Source organism: Chionomys nivalis, chromosome 8 (assembly GCF_950005125.1).
Source record: "Chionomys nivalis chromosome 8, mChiNiv1.1, whole genome shotgun sequence".
Classification (NCBI taxonomy): domain Eukaryota; kingdom Metazoa; phylum Chordata; class Mammalia; order Rodentia; family Cricetidae; genus Chionomys; species Chionomys nivalis.
In genome coordinates this window covers 6,688,118-6,704,273 of record NC_080093.1, presented here as the reverse complement: position 1 = coordinate 6,704,273, position 16,156 = coordinate 6,688,118, and positions in this window count along the sequence as shown.

Sequence of the window (16,156 nt, the reverse complement as noted above, 5' to 3'; positions counted from 1 at the left end):
TGTTTCATCTGTTTCAACATATGGTAAAACAAGGTGTTAAATACAGAAATTTTCACACTAACAAGGGAGAAAGGCTATCTGGAGATTTTCTGTATTATCAGGTAAGTTTTAAATAGACAAATGGATTAGGAATTTCCAGGAAAAAAAAAACAAACAGACAAGTACTGAGGAAATGGCTCAGTTGTGTATCTGGCTTTAATCACCAGAAGCCATGTGGAAAAGCCAGGCAGAGTGGCCTGCTCTTACAATCCCAGACCTGGAGAGAGCGCAGGTGATGGTCCGGTTTCACAGCCAGCCAGTCCAGCCTTCCTGGCAAGCTCCACCTAGGTCAGGGAGAGACCTTTCTCAAAAACAGGAAAAAGGGAAATGGTTCTCAGAGAACTGTATCCCAGCTTGTCTTCTGACTTCTTCATGCACATACGTTCTTGTGCACCCACACAGATGGACATGAACACATACATGCATGCAAACACGTAACGTAAGCACACAGGCATGTGATCCTAGTGGGATGTGTTAAAGGACTTCTCAGTAGCTAATGAAGTGCAGGCAAAGTGCTTAGAATTATGTAGGACATTTGAAAGATTACAGTTCCAACAATTGATATAAGCGACATAGGAAAATATGGACAAATGATGGGATATAGAATCTGTTGTTCACACAGCACAGCTTGGAGATCAGCAGAAACAAAGTCAGCACCAATGCATAGAAGTGAGTGATGTCATTCAGACCATGCTGGAATCAAGCTAGCTACTACTAATAAAGGAATACTAGAAAAATAGTCAACTGTTTGGGAATTAAGTTGTTCTCTTTTATACCTGATCTCAGCCAAAAATCCACTAAGTGATTAACTGGCCATTTTAAACACACATATCTAAGGTGAACTCACAAATAAAATTATTATTATTCTTACATTGATTAAAAAAAAAGACTCAACAAGAGATGCCAAAAAGAGGTGAGAAAAAATATTAATAAGTAAAACTGATGCAATAAAAAAGTGTAAAAAAGAACCAAATGTTAAATTCTTGCAAATGCTAAAAAAAAGTTGGCCAAACTCTAGCAAGACTTAAGAAATGAGGTGCAGGATGTCAGAATCATCAGCCAAAAATAAAAGAAGGGGCTCACTGCTGACCAGACATGTTGGAGGAAGGCCGCTTGTTGGTTCCCAGCCACACAGCTAGCTTAGACCCAATATGATCATAGAGAAACTGTATTGATTAAGTCACTGGTTGGTCCATTAGTTCTAGCTTCTTACTGGCTAACTCTTACATTATTTTAACCCATTTCTATTAATCTGTATATTGCCACGTGGCAGTGGCTTACATCTCTTTTAGTTTTTCCTAGACAGGGTTTCTCTGTATAACCCTGGCTGTCCTGAAACTCATTCTGTAGGCCAGGCTGGTCTTGAACTGAGATTTGTCTGCCTCTACTTCCTGAATGAAAAATGCAGTTCTTGTAAATAAAAAAGTAAAAGTAGAATTGGGATCGATTTTTGCTAAAAAAAAAAAAAAATTCTTATTCTTCTGGAGTATTATGTTCAATGTTAGCATTTGTTATAACAAACCCACGTATCAAAAGCTCTAAGCCTAAATGATTTTAAATACTCAAAAAGACTATAATTTAAAAAATAATTTAACTAAGAGATATAAATATGGTCAGATGTCTGAACACAAATTCTATTTGTTGTACATTGAACACAACTGAAGAATAGCAACACTACCCCTGGGTAATCAGACACAAGTGTTCCTTCTACCACTTCTTCAACCCAACAGACATTGTTGTCAGGAGAGGAAATCCAGAAGATTCTACAGGAAATGAGTTTGTCTAACCTAGCAGGTACTAAGTCAACACAAAAGTCTGTAGAATTTTTATTTACTGACATCGAATCCCTGTATAGAGTCATTATAAACACTTAGTGTTGAAGACTCTAATCTATTAGTTCTCAGGGCCATTCCTTACGATGGTCTTTCCTCTCCTCTGCACTGACAGGCACCGACTCACTGTGTAATTCTCACTTTGCTTTTTGAGTTTAGGCTTAGCTCTTTTTTTTCTGTTCTGCACAGTTTCAAAACACAGTTGATGTCTTCAGCCAAACATGCTGTGAGTTGAAAACAATCTACCTCAGTCATTCTATCCCAGGGAGTTCCTATGAACACTGAATTAATGAACAGTGAGCTTCTGCAACAAAGGACAATGTGGGTGGGGCTCCCATGGCTACTTTTAGCTCTGCTCTTTGCATTTGCCCCATCATAAAAAGTCTAAATTCTTATTCTCTGGTCCATGCCTAGACTTAGCTAAGGTCCCGTGTACTTAACCGAACTCACTTGGACAGTGCTTTCCCTGGTGGGGTACCACTTCTTAGTCCTTTCTGCAGTCCTTTCAACATTTCATTAAAAGCATGACTTCCAAAATTTATCCCATTTCCTTGTTAGCATTGAAAATGCCAGTTTGCAGTCTATTCTACCAAGAGACCCAATCAGTGTTACTGTGGAACTGCCCTCTGTTAGGAAAAATCCTAAAATGAGCCACTCTGCTGACACAAAAAAATCCAATCAGACCAGATTAGCCAAATTAAAATGCCCATGTTTAATAAATGGTGGCTGGGAGAGCATGGCAAGGGAGAAGGAGACAGAGGGAGGATCCATGCAAATCCCCAAACCAAAACCACGTGTTCTTCTTTCTGGTGCAAGCCTGGACTTCTGAAAACCTCAAAGTTCGCCTCCAGTGACGCACTTCTTCCAACAAAGCCACATCTGTCGCACAAGGCTGCACCTCTTAACTCTTCTAAGCAGTGCCACTCCCTGGTGACAAAGCATTCACATATTTGAGACCATGGGGGGCAAACATATTTAAACCAACACAGGTCAGGTGAAGAAAGTTGGACTCAATCTAGGAATTGGAGTTGCACAATATATTCATAGCAAGAAACATGTTGAGTTGTGCACTCAAGCACACACAGGTTCAGGTAAGTATATTCCCAATGGGATGTATACTAAAAAGGGGGAAGACCCCATAGGAAAGAGAAAGACAAGACTGTGTGCTAAATCCAACTTTGACAGAAGCTCAAATGCAGCTTTTAACTGAGTCCTCTCAGTTCATTTCTCTGCCCTTGGATTTAAACTTTCCTCTGGCCTTATTGGGAGGAGTGGCCTACCTCTTAATGTCAGGTGAGCTACAACTCAGTTCTAGCTCTTGCTCCCCTTTCATCTTTCCAAACTCCTATTCTGTTTGGGATTGATTGCCTAGACATTTGCCACAAGTAGAAAGGTCTTCTGGGAGCCCCCTCTGGGAAGGGAAAATAGAGGCTAGCCCAGCTCCAACACTGAAATGATAAAGACAGAACCGTGCCAGGGGAGGAAGCCGTGCTAAGCTGGGGAGGCCAGACCCTTAGCTGCCGGCCAGCTTTCTTCTACTCTTCCCTAATGATTCTTTCCAAAGCCAGCTTTCATTCAGAACTCAAGCTTCAGATTCAAGTGCAAAGGGAAATACAAAGAAAACAACTGATTGCAGTACTCTGAGTGCCATAGAGCTGTCATGAGAGACTCCGACACTGACTCTCTGCCTCTGTAGCCAGTGCTGTTTCCATTTTCCCTGGGAGCCTTCTGTATCTTGCCCCACTGTGCATTTTCAGAAGGACTTGACATTTGATTACTTCTCTTGGCAGACCCAACACTCTTTGCTAAGGCACAGGCTGTGTACTTGCTGATCGCAGAGGGGAATCTGTGATGTAGGTTCCGAGGTGTGTGTGTGTGTGTGTGTGTGTGTGTGTGTGTGTGTGTGAGAGAGAGAGAGAGAGAGAGAGAGAGAGTGTTGGGTGTGGGAGCAGGTCACACCTTTGTGTGTAACTCTTCTAATAGGCTAATTTGCAGTCCCATCTCCTTAATTAACCACACCCACGCCCACACCCTCATACCATATACACCACAGACACACACATAAACACATACACACATAAGCACACACACACACACTCACTGGTCTAGATACATACCCACATCTCCAAAGGCATCCTTACCTCTTCAAAACAGAACATTCTCAATTCCTAACAGGAAGAAAGTAACAGTTCTTTTGAACTGAGCTTTGAATTCTTCCTTTTCTTCAAGAGATAGTGAATACAATTTATTCTCCTTTTCCCCTTTCAGATGGAGACTTGGGGGCTTCCTGGAATAAGAAAGAAAAAAATGCTTCCTAAAGGCTCCCTCAGCTACACACTGGGAAATGTCTGTTCTGGAGATCTCTTACCCCTTCAGCCATCACCCCTGGGATGACCATCACAGGACAGATCAGGACAGGCAGGTACCACAGTAGTTCCCAGTGGGATGGTGACACTCCTGGAGTGACTGGTCAAGCCTTCTTAACACAACAGCCCTGAGCTCAGTGTGCCTCAGCTGTCCCGGACCTCCTCCATCACAAAAGCTGTCTGGCAGGGCTTCAGTGTGAGACACAGATTACTCTGTGCCCCTTTTCTTGTTTGCCCTCATGACTTTTCTGTGGATGTTAACTCTGTTCCTTCACATTGTCCTTCTATGTTCTGTGAAGTCAACTATCCAGGAATACAATCTTACTTTAAACTGTTAATCGAGATATCCAAATCATATCCACATTAATGGATAAGGACTAGGATGAGGCCGTGGAAAGGAAATAACTTGTGTTTTATACCCCAGATCATAAATCTAACCCCTATCCCCACTCACTAACCATTTCTTGGTCCTTGAGAAGTTGGAAAGTTGAGAAGTTAGGCTCTGGAAACCTCCTAAGAGAAAATGTATGGACCATATGTTGTTTGATATTTCATTTATATTTTAATAAATAAAGCTTGCCTGAAGTTCAGAGAGTAAAACAGCTGCACTGATCAGTCTTATAGACCGGACAGTGATGACACACACCTTTAATCCCAGTAGCCACACTAGTTTGCCATAGAAATCAGGCAGTGACAGTGCATGCATTTAATTCCAGCCCTAGAGAGGAATATAAGACAGGAGGAGATATCTCACAGAGTCTCATTCTGAGATTCCTGGAGGCAGAATTGCCAGTTTAGACTGAGATAGAGGTAAGAACCAGTGGCTGGCTGCTTTGCTTTTCTGACCTTCAGGTTGAACCCCAATATCAGTTTTGGATTTTTATTAATCATGGTATAATATGTTATAAAAACCACAGCTTTCTGTGAGTTGGAAATGAAGTCTTCAAAAATCACAAAATGGTTTAACAAAATGATAAAAGAGTGTTAGGAGGGCTAAAAACCTACTGTGCTGGTTACTTTTTCACTCCTGTGTTGTCTGATAAGAAACAACAAGAGAAGGGGTTACCATGCTTACAGTTGCAGGAGGTACCATCTAGAATGGCAGGAGGCATGCCTATGGCTTCTGTTTGTCGCTAAGACTCTTCATGTCTTCATATCATTGTGTAGCAGGGAGTTGGAACAGGGCTTTAAATCCTTAAGTCTTGCCACCAGAGACCAACTTTCTCCAATAAGAGAACCACCTCCTAAAGTATGCACGAATTTCCTAAAGAACACTAATAATTGTAGGTGGAGTTTTCCTGTCTCACCAGTCCGCACCCAAGTAACCACTCAGAGAATCTTATTATTAATTATAAATGCTCAGTCAATAGCTCAGGCTTATTACTAAGTAGCTCTTACATTTAAATTAACCCATATTTTGTTATCTGAGTTCTACCACATGACTGAGCACTTGTTTCCTCATTTCATATGCATCATGTTTCCTCTGCATCTGGCTGGCAACTCCTCAAACTCTATCCTTCTTCTTCCCAACATTCTCCTAGTCTGGTTCTCCTGCCCAGTTATTGGATCATCAGCTTCTTTATTAACCCAATCACATTAACATATATTCACACAGTATAAAGGAATATTACACAAATAACTGGGGACAAAGAGTTCAAACATTGGAGTCTATATAGAGGAGACACATCAATCACAATGTTTACCAAGGTCATTAGCTACAACATGTTAGGTATACAACTACTGGTTGATAGAATGGTCATTAGTATATTGAAAGCCTGGTCCCAGTGTTCCCCATCTCCATCTCTCCTCATCTTCTGTACACTTTGGAGTAAGGGCTCTCACAGAAAGTTCTAAGCATGTGCCCTAACTGGTGACCTCAACTTCTAAGTGCATGTCTTTTGGGGAGTGATATACGTAGGGATGAGTTTCTTTTCCTGTCAAACAGACTTGAGATGAATAGGGTTAAGGTTAGAGCTAGTTAGTTCATTTGTAGGCAGATGCTAACTAGGCAGAGGTAAGAGCAGCCTGGATAGGGTGTTTGGCCGATGTTCATCCTGGTTAAGGTGACAGTCTTTTAAGAAACCAGCCCTTTCTCAGTCTCCTGGACCAGGAGCGGATTTTCCACTGAGCCTTGAGTTCTCACTGAGCAATGAAGGCCTATGTACCAGCCTCAAGGTCGCCACTGGAGGCAATTAATTTCTTCAGCTCTGGATTTCCTGTTAATTATTCTGAAAACATACTCATTCTGTCAGCAGGCCTACTTTCAAAATCAAAATTGGAGCCATTTTTCATCCTTAATAAAGTCTCCTTTCTCTGCCCTCCCTCGGGCTTCATAATTGAGAACATCTTCATCCTAGAATTTAAAGAATGTGAGAAGGCAAGAAGTAAGGCCCCCTTTCTCTCCTGTTGTTCCCTGGTGGAAGAACTGATCCCCTTTTTCCATTGAGGTGCAGGGACTTTAGACTCCCCAGTCTTTTAAATCTACACACACAGGTTACATAGTAGGGGCTGAAAAGCAAAGAGAGGCTGAGAGAAGTTACCTCCTTGGTGACGCTCACACTAAATTCCAGCGTCAGTCACTATGCCTGCATCTATCCGGTATCAAAATTCACTCCACTTTAGTATACAAGCATTTGATATCTGCCACTTCTGCTTAATATCCTCTTGTCTCTCCTCACACTCATGCAAGTGCACAGCTTAATGTTCTTGTTTCTGATATGTGGTAGGGAGAAGTCCTTCCTTCCTCTATCAGCTTCTATTTTCCACACCTGAGATCTGTATCTCTCACAGTATTGGCAAATGTTCTTGACACAGCAGTTGTAGATTAGCTTTATTTATTTGTACACAAGTGACATTTGTGTTAGACACAACATAGAGTAGGATTCTCCTCAAGCCAACAGGCTGGCTCCATAAGGAGGGGCTGGAGAGATGTCTCAGCACTAAAGAGGTGAGGACCTAGGTTCAGGTCCCAGCACCCACTCTAGACTAAAACAAGAGGAACCCAACCAGACCACACAGTTGCCGAAGGGGGTTTTATCCAGAAGACAAGATCTTGTAGGGATTCAGGTCAGCGCTGTCCCTAGCTGTTTGTTGTTTCTTGTTTGCTGAGCCCGAGTTTTTAACTCTAGCACAAGAGATTGAGCTGGGCAGTTCTCTAACTTTCTTCTGATGTGGCCACAGCATCCTGGCAAGTCCCTGGAACTCAAATGTTTCCTCGCCTTATCTTTGTACTTGAGAAGAGGCCGTCATAAATCGTTATTACACATCTTTCTCATCAGCTCTCCCTAATAGAGTGTAAAACTTCTCTTACAGTCTTTTCTGACAGTGCAGATGTTAAAGACTGGGAAAGTTGGCCCTTTTCCTCCTTGACCGTTTATAAACAACAGAAAATAATTGTCTACTCAGAAAAGATAAAGGCCACTCATGGGAGAGCATCTCTGCCAGGGATAATGGTACGCATCGACTTTCCTTTTGACTTTCACATATTTAATTTTGTGTGTGGGGAGGCTTAGAGGACAGGTTGGGACCCAGAACTTCAAGCATGGCAGAAAGCGACTTTACCTACTGATCCATCTTGTTGACCATATACATTAATTTAAAATCGTCACATTGCCATGCCAACTCCTCTTGTTTAAAAAACTCTTGTGGGCAAGGTTGAACCACCTCTTCAGTGTTGTAATATGAGTGGCAGGGCTGCGTCCCCGGCATCCGGTCGCCCACATGGCTAGCTTATGTCCCGAAATAATTATACGGAAACTGTATTTTTTTAATCATTGTCTGGCCCATTAGTTTTAGCCTCTTATTGGCTAGCTCTTACATATTGATCTAACCCATTTTTAATATTTTGTGTAGTACCACGAGTTGGCTTACCAGGAAAGATCTTAACCTGTGTCTGTCTGGAATGGGAGAATCATGGCGACTTTTTGACTAGGCTTTTTTTTTTAGCATTTTGTTTTGTCTACTCCACCCACCTAAGGGCTGGCCTATAAATGGGCCAAGGCAGTTTCTTTATTAAATAAAAGTAACTCCTCCATCACTTCAGAGTGGTGGGTTACTACAGAGGAACCCCAGCTAAGGGGCAGCTCTTCGTCTTTCTTGTGGTTTTGAGGTTTCAAGGGGAAGGGGAGCATCACTGGAGGCATGACTTCACTGTTGTCTGAGCTGAGAATCCTCCTCCTGAACAGGTGAGTTGAAGTTACTGGACAAGTCTGCAAATGTCTCTTACACACATGCACCTATTTCAAATGCTTTCAGATCCTAGCAGGAGTCAAAATGATAAGGGATACAATACATCCAAAAGCTTCTTCCTCGCAAGGGAAGAGGCTGAGTGATGGATGCTGACATCCATCTTGAAGAATGTTCTCTAACCAACAATGGGGCATCACAACGCAGATGTTGGCTAGAAATTTGGAAACAAAATGTGTCTGTGAAGTGCAGTCCCAGAGCATAGATGGCTGCAGGGGGAAAAGGCAAAGTCAAAGACAGATGGACCAGTAAAAGTAAAAGAACAGTTTGGGCAGAGATCCTGGATCCCAGACCTGGTGAGCGTCAGATAGAACTGAGGCTGTAAATATCCTTGTGTGAGACTTAATTTTGTCAACTTGATACACCCAGAAAAAAGAAACCTGATGAGTATTTGCCTCAGTGTGATTGGTTTGTGGTTATGTCTTGTGCATTTTCTTAGTTGATAATGGGTGTAGGAGGGTCCATCCCACTATGGATGGTGTCATCTGGGTTACAGAAGGTAGCTGAGTCAGCCAGGAGACTCAAGGCCGGAAGAAGCCACTGTCTGTGGGCTTCATTTTCTGCTGCCCGGCTCCTACTCCCTTCAGTAATGGACTGCAATCTATAACTTATAAGCCAGAACAACATTTTCCTCTAAGTTGCTTCTGGTTATGGTGTTTATCATAGCAACAGAGAAGCAAACTGTATCCCTGAGCATCCGTGAATAAACCCAAACCACCCAACAACAAAACAAAAGCAAATACTGACATGCAACTACCGAGCCTCCGGTTTCACTGTGCTTGTCCCAAGCTCTCTTCGCTTCTACTAAAGAAGAATGGTAGCGAGTTCAGCAAAGCAGAACATTCCAGTCAATGCAGAATACTCACTGTGTGAGAGGAAGGCCCTTGCCCCACGGGAGCTGTCTGCCCTTGGTGGTTGACCCTGTACCCTTGGGCAGGACATAGCTAACATAACTGCATAGCCTTGTTTTATTGAATTACTCTGAGAACATACTCCTGTTTTGTCAACAGGACTCACTTTGCGAATCAAAACTGTGGCCATTTTTCATCCTTAATTTTATAACTTCCTTCTCTTTGTCTCCATGTTTCCATTTCATAATTATAAACATCTTAATTCCAGAGAATTTAATGAATATGGGGAAACAGGGAGTGTAGGCTTTCTTTCCTTTGCCTTCTGGTTACAAATGTTCCCAAAAAGTGAAAATCTTTTAACACTGCTCTAGGACTCCATGCTCCTGCCTCAGTTACACATGTAAACTATGTTCAGAAACTGTTACCTTGTAAGGCAGATGGAGGTGGCCTCCTGTCAGTCAGTCTTTGACCAGCACCTGTCTTTTGCTAAGATGCATCAATGCTTCTTACACATGTTTTCTGGAACTCTAACTCTTGGCTTGGGATCCTGTTGTACATTGAGAGACTCTCTCTTTTCTGTTATGGTTTTAACATACCTCTCAAATTTCTTCTGTTGGAAACTCGATCCTCAAACTTCTATGTTACTGATATTTGAAGATGGGACATTTAAGAAATGATTGTCAGAGAGCTCAGTCATGAATGGATTAGCTCAGTTGACTAATAGTTCATGGCTCATCTCAAGAATGGATTTTCGACTGAAGTCAGTCAGGCTCTGAGTTCTTCTGCCATGCTGTTAGATGACAGAGGGAAAGTACTCACTACAGGCCAAGAAGATCCATCTTCCCCTTCTTGGAGTTCTCACTATCTAGAACTGTGAGTTAAATAAAACCCTGTTCTTTATAAATTACAATGGAATTATAGGGATGGAATATTGATAGGCCCCTCCTCCAGCCCTCTCCTTGTCTGTTGTATACTTGACTTAGACACATGCTTAGACATTATTTCTTTGAGCAACAGCTTGGCTTGGGTGGTGTTTGTAGGTGCCCTCCCCCCACTCCTCACTCCACTGACAACTTGTTCTCTGGATCTTCCCTGTTGGGTCTTCCCGGGACCACTCACACGTTATCTCTTCCAGTGGTGAACCCAGGACATATACTTGCTATAGTTGTGTTGCTACAATGAAGGGTAAAGTTGAAGGAGGAAGAAAGGAAGGGAGTCAGGGAGAAATGGAGGGGAAGAAGGAAAGTAAAAGAAAGTGTAAGCAGAGGAATTGAGAGGGGAATAAAGTAGGCGTGTGAAAAAAGGAGAAAATGCATAAGGGAAAGGGAGACTCAATGAGAAAGAAAGAGAAAGGCAAGGAAGGCCCTGCTGGACAGCCACTATGGTGGCACTGCCTGTGTCTTGGCCCTGGCCGCCTCCTTCCTGACTGCCAGGTCTCAGCGTCACACATCATCCACTCTGAGACTTTTCCTCCAAAAGCATGAGTGTGTGAAAACCTACTCACCTGTAAGGAGCACAGCAGGCTAGGGGGTCCAGATGTCAGTGTCTGTGTCTGAGTAGCAGGCTAAAGCCAGATGAGTCTGTGTGTGTGTCCTCAATCATAGCTCCTGCTTTGAAAACGATCCAGGAGGCTATTGCAGTCAGTTACTGTTGAACTGCAGAGTGAATTGTTTTCTAAAAGTTATTGAAAGTTTTTCCCTGGAGAATTTTTTTTTTCTACCAGAATAAAAAAAAAATGATCTCTTATTTGCTCATATGTTCTAGAAAAAGGATTTAGTTCTAGGTTTTCCAATCAGGCCAATGAGAAATGTACTGGACTACTGGGAGTTGAGAATTATACTTATGTGGTCATGTAAACTTATGATCTTTAATATGTAACACCATGGATTGCTTGGGGAACTTTCTGAAACAAATCTAGGTCCCAATGGGGGAGCTTTCTTATAACAAACAAATCTAGGTCCCAAGCCTGCAGACCCAGATTCAGTGGGGTTGGAGAGGCCCTGACATTCTGCCTTTGAACAATCATCCTTCTACATCATTGCTCCTCAGGGACCCAGAACCTTTAGTGACAGCCTGGAAGGTGAGAGCATGTGCAGCAGACACTACTACTGATGAGGGCTCCACCAGCGTCAGGAAAGAAGCTGGTGAGTGAGGGTGCACTGATATACTGTGCTTGTGCAACCCCAGCCCTTGAATCTGGTGTTCAGAGTTTGAAACATATCTTGTCTATTCCATAGCCGTGCTCTCTTGCTCGGACGCCATCCCTGGGAACTGAGCTGCATGACATAATTTCCTCCTCAGATGACTCCACCAGGTGACACTTATCTCCAGTGAAGACAAAGCTGGTTTGCGAAGGAGTGGTACCACAGTGAGTAGCTGCTTCCAGGAAATGTTTAGCCTAGGTAGTAAACCCTTGGTTGGAGAAAGGGAGACTCTCTGGCCACCCTTGTGGGTTGACGAGGACTAGCTGTAGAAGCTTGACAGACAGGATGGGAGAAGAGATGGAGGGAGAAGAATAAGTAAAGGCATCACACACACACACACACACACACACACACACACACACACACACACACACACACACCCCTGTATGCACACACACAGCCTTCTGACTCTCAGGATTCCTGTTTGCTCTCACACACTGGAATGTACACCACTTGTTATTGCAAGAAACAGCTTGTATACCACAGAACACAGGATGGGATCACCAAAACTGTTTCCCATCCAGGAACTATATCCAGTGATTTTAAGGGCAGCAGAGTACACCACTCAAACTATGCCGTTTTGTCATAAGGATTATTTTGAGCTAAAGATGAGAAGCACCCCTCCCCCTTTCTTTCCAAACACTAAAGATAAAAATCCTCATTTGTATAAAGGATTTCTATCTCATATCAGAAGGAAAGAAGTGCTCCTACCCAGGACAGGAAGCTGATCTCAAGAGAATTCTGCACAAATGGATCTTGTTGGAATAACTCTTGCCTCCGGTTTCCCAGGGATTTTTACTGGGTTAGAGAATTTTTCTAAAAATTAAATTCATAAAAGTCACTTGCCCTACCACAGATGGTCTATTTAGTTAGTTCGTTTTTCAATTGAGATTTTTAAAAAAGGTTTTATTTTTATCTTTTATTTGTGTGTGTGCGCGCGCGTATTCAGATGCCTGCAGATAGAAGAGGGTACTGGATCTCCTAGAGCTGAAGCTACAGGCTCTTATAAACTACTGCCCTACACAGGTGCCAGGAACCCAACTCAAGTCCTTTACAAGAACAACACTCACTATTGGCTGGTGAGTTAGTACACCCTTCTCTCAGTTCTTTATTGGCTCACTTCTCTATGAAACCCAAGCCATATGACTGGCCAGACTGCAAGGCTGGGACAATAATCAGAATGCTCCTGCAAAGCACTGGTACCTCTGTGGTCTAGAACTTTCTTTCAGGACATCTCCCTGTGTCCTTGTCTGTAGCAGATCAGTATGCTTGCTAACTAGCTCCTCCCTCTTCTTTTCGTTTAGGTCTTAGCTTAGATGCCTCTTCTTTAGAAGATCTCCCCTTCACTAATGTATCAATTGTTTCTCATTACTGAGATGTACGCCTTGCCTTTCCTTCACAGTGTGTTAATCAGTGATTCTCAAGTCTCGTGGTCATTTAGAACCACCTAGGAAGCTGATTAATGGTGTAGATCCTCAATACTCGAGACTTTCCCCCAGAAAGTGGTGAAGGTAATTCTTTGGTGGTGTGGAGTTCTGATGAAATGCTGTTATATATTTATTCATGTAGGAGATCCTTCTGTCTATATGTTGCTTTCATTAATGAATAAATAAACTACCTTGGCCTGTTGATAGGGCAGAACTTAGGTAGGTGGAGAAGACAGAACTGAATTCTGGGAGGAAGAAAGCACAGTCAGAGATGCCGTGAGGCTGCCAGAAAAAGATGCTGGGAATTTTACCCAGTAAGCCACTGCCACGTGGTGTACACAGATTAATAGAAATGGGTTAAATTAATATATGAGTTAGCCAATAAGAATCTAGAGCTAATGGGCCAAGCAGTGATTTGATTAATACAATTTTTGTGTGTTATTTCAGGGCTAAGCTAGCCAGGTGGCCGAGACAAACAAGCAGGACCTCCTCCTACAATTTATTACTTGACTTAACTATTAGAAAAAAAAATAGACCACTGATTTTTTTTTAGTTAATCCTGTATTCTGTTACATTACTGAAAGTATTTATGAGTTGTATAAGTTCATTGGTAGATTTTTTGGGGGTCATTTATGTAAACTATTATATCATCAGCAAATAGTGAGAGTTTGACTTCTTCTATTCTGATTTGTATCCCCTTGACCTCCTTTTGTTGTCTTATTGCTCTAGCTAGGACCTGAAGAACTATATTGAGTAGATATGGAGAGAGTGGACAATCTTGTCTTGTTCCTGATTTCAGTGTGATCACTGCAAGTTTCTTTCCATTTAGTTTGATGTTGGCTGTTGGCTTAATGCATATTGCCTTTATTATATTCAGGTATGTTCCTTGAATCCATGCTCTCTCCAAAACCTTTATCATGAAGGGATGTTGTATTTTGTCAAAAGCTTTTTCAGCATTTAATGAGTTGATCATGTGGTTTTTATTTTTTCAGTTTGCTTATACGGTGGATTACATTGACAGATTTTTATCTATTGAACCCTCCCTGTATCTCTGGAATGAAGCCAACTTCATCATGGTGGTTGATGAATCTGATGTGTTCTTGGATTCGATTTGCCAGTATTTTATTTAATATTTTTGCATCAGTGTTCATGAGTGAGGTCTATAATTCTCTTTCTTAGTAATGTCTTTACGTGGTTTGGGTATCAGGGTCATTGTCTGCTCATAAAAAGAGTTTGGCAAGGCCGGGCTGTGGTGGCCTATGCCTTTAATCCCAGCACTCGGGAGGCAGAGGCAGAGGCAGGTGAATCTCTGTGAATTCAAGGCCAGCTTGGTCTACAAGAGCTAGTTCCAGGACCAGAACCAAAAAAGCTACGGAGAAACCCTCTCTTGAAAATAAATAAATAAATAAATAAATAAATAAATAAATAAATAAATAAAATAGAGTTTGGCAATGTTCCTTCTGTTTCTATTGTGTGTAATAATTTGGGGAGTATTAGTATTCTTTTTTGAAAATCTTGTAAAATTCTGAACTGAAACTATTTGGTCCTGGGCCTTTTTGGGTGGGAAACTTTTGATGAGTGTTTCTATTTCTTCAGCAGTTATAGGTCTGTTTAATTTGCTTAACTGGTCTTGATTTAATTTTGGTAAATGATATTTATCCAGAAAGTTGTCAATTTCCTTTAAGTTTTCCAATTTTGTGGAGTACAGGTTTTCAAAATATGACCTGATGATTCTCTGTATTTTCTTGGTGTCTGTTGTTATGTCCCCCTTTTCATTTCTGATTTTGTTAATCTGGATATTCTCTCTCTGCATTTTGTACATAGATGACAAATAGGCTGAGAAAGAAATCAGAGAAACATTACAATAGTTAAAAAACAACATAAAATATCTCAGAGTAACTCTAACCAAACAAGAGGAAGTCCTGTATGACAAGAACTTTAAGTCTTTGAAGAAGGAAATTGAAGAAGAAAGCAGAAAGTAGAAAGATCTCCCATGTTCTTGGGTAGGTAGCATTAACATAATAAAATCTTACCAAAAGTAATCTACAAATTCAATGCAATGTCTATCAAAATCCCAGCAAATTTCTTTTCAGACCTCAAAAGAACAGTACTCAATTTCATATGGAAAAGCAAAAAAAACCCAGGATAGCCAAAACAATCCTGTACAATAAAAGAATTTCTGAAAGTATCACAATCCCTGACTTCAAAGTCTACTACAGAGCTACAGTACTGGAAACAGCCTGGTATTGGCATAAAAACAGACAAGAGGGCCAATGGAACCAAATTAAAGACCCAGATATTAATCCACACACTTTTGAACACCTGATTTTTGACACAGAAGCAAAAAATATCAAATGGAAAAAGAAAGCATATTTAACAAATGGTGCTGGCATAACTGGATATCAACATGTAGAATAATTAAAATAGATCCATATCTATCATCATGCACAAAACTCAGGTCCAAATGGATCAAAGACCTCAACATAAAGCCAGTCACACTGAACCTCATAGAAGAGAAAGTGGGAAGTAAACTTGAACACAGGAGACCATTTCCTAAATATAACCCCAGAAGCACAGACACTGAGAGAAACAATTAATAAATGGGACCTCCTGAAACTGAAAAGCTTCTGTAAAGCAAAGGACATCATCAACAAGACAAAATGACAGCCTACGGAATGGGAAAAGATCTTCACCAATCCCACATAAGACAGAGTTTTGATCTCCAAAATATACAAAGAACTCAAGAAATTGGTCATCAAAAGAACAAATAATTCAGTAAAAAATGGAGTTCAGACCTAAACAGAGATATCTCAACAGAGGAATCTAAAATTGCTGAAAGACACTTAAGGAAATGCTCAACATCCTTAGTCATCAGAGAAATGCAAATCAAAACAACTCTGATATTCCATCTTACACATGTGAGAAGACCAAGGTCAAAAACACTGATGAGAACTTATGCTGGAAAGGTTGTGGGGTAAAGGGAACACTCCTGCATTGCTGGTGGAGTACAAGCTAGTACAGCCCCTTTGGATATAAAGGTGGCCATTTCTCAGAAAATTAGGAAACAACCTTCCTCAAGACCCAGTAGTACCACTTTTGGGTATATATCCAAAAGATGCTCAATCGTGCCACAAGGACATGTGCTAAACTATGTTCATAGCAGCATTGTTTGTCATAGCCAAAACCTGGAAA